The sequence below is a fragment of the Echiichthys vipera genome, assembly GCF_963691815.1.
Source record: "Echiichthys vipera genome assembly, chromosome: 20".
In the NCBI taxonomy this organism is placed as follows: Eukaryota; Metazoa; Chordata; class Actinopteri; order Perciformes; family Trachinidae; genus Echiichthys; species Echiichthys vipera.
Window position 1 is genome coordinate 1,727,940 of NC_139845.1, and position 1,291 is coordinate 1,729,230.

General features: G+C 45.9%; 1 pseudogene across 1 annotated transcript in view; it reads right to left on the reverse strand.

Moving 5' to 3' along the window:
• LOC310962551 (E3 ubiquitin-protein ligase TRIM39-like) overlaps nucleotides 1-49 on the reverse strand; it is a 3,289-nt pseudogene extending 3,240 nt beyond the window's left edge. The window contains exon 1 of the transcript XR_014593862.1: nucleotides 1-49. This exon is cut by the window's left edge and continues 78 nt beyond it. The product of XR_014593862.1 is annotated as an E3 ubiquitin-protein ligase TRIM39-like (transcript).
• Nucleotides 50-1,291: the final 1,242 nt, after the last annotated feature.

Consider the following 1,291-nt stretch of genomic DNA (forward strand, 5'->3'; position numbering starts at 1 on the left):
CAGGACTTAGTTGATAATGGTTCCTTCTCTCGTGTGCAGGACTGCAGACCTGTTACAGTTCTCAATGAGGAATTTAGTCCGCGGTGTTGCTACGCCTCTCTATGCAGGTGAACCAGTTTGGGCGTTACTGATAGGAAGCTTACAACAATCACTGTTTTCATTCCTTTGCATTCCTGTTCTGGCTCAGGTCCAAGTTCAGCCAAACCAGGTCAGGTCTGGATCACTGTTTTGAACTAAAGCTTAAAGAGGTCTTCCTGTGTCTTATTCGTTACTTATTTGGGACTTCATTCAGACCCTGGGTCAGTTTCCTTGCTCTCTTTCTGTGTGCGTCAATCTCTGATGACAAATACAACTAATATCTCAGGCTTCCCGGCGTAGCCTGGGGATATCTGGGCCAAGACTTCCTCTTCCGAGCAACGTCGTCATTGTTTACGGTCCGATTAAAAACCTGAAATTCCGAGTTGGAGTTGAGAGACAGCCTCTCTTTAAGCAGATATACGCAGATGAATGTAGATAAATAATAACAAAAAGTTCACGAAAGGCTTAATCATTGTCGGACAGCAGGCGATGGCTTCAGAGACTGCATTTCGGACGATGCGTTCCAACACGTTTGCGCTCCGCGTGGACTCTTTACCTGCATCCAACAAAAGCGCGCTCGAAAGTGATTGGTAAATACGACCCGGCTCAGACTTGGGTCTTTTGAAAGGTTGATGCTAGAATGGATGGTCCAGAGCAGGGGTGTCAAACTCAGGCCCGTGGGCCAAATCTGGCCCGCGGTGTAATTATATTTGGCCCGCAAGATCATATCAAGGTTCTGTGAGAGCTGGCCCGTGAGTTTAAAGCACATCCACGTCTACTTTTCTGTTCACACACATGAGCATCCATGCTACCAGTCTCTGCAGACACACTGAATCCACCCCTCCCCAAAAACGCCCCAAAGAAAGATGGAGGACAGGAGCTTTCAGCAAAAACGCCACAAAAACGTGACAAAACGACTAAAAACAGACGCAAAACACCACAAAAAGATGACAAAACGACTAAAACAGACACAAAACGTGACAAAACGACTAAAAACAGATGAAAACACCACAAAAACGACCCAAAGAAAGATGGAGGACAGGAGCTTTCAGCAGATGATCTGTGTGTGTGAAGGTAAAGAGCTGTTTGTCACCGTGGCTGTAACCAAAGAATCAAACAGAAGAAACACCACGACAAGAACAAGGACCTGCACTGGAAAGGTTCAACGTTACACATCTGGAGACAAGGAACACATGCACATTTACACTCTTTT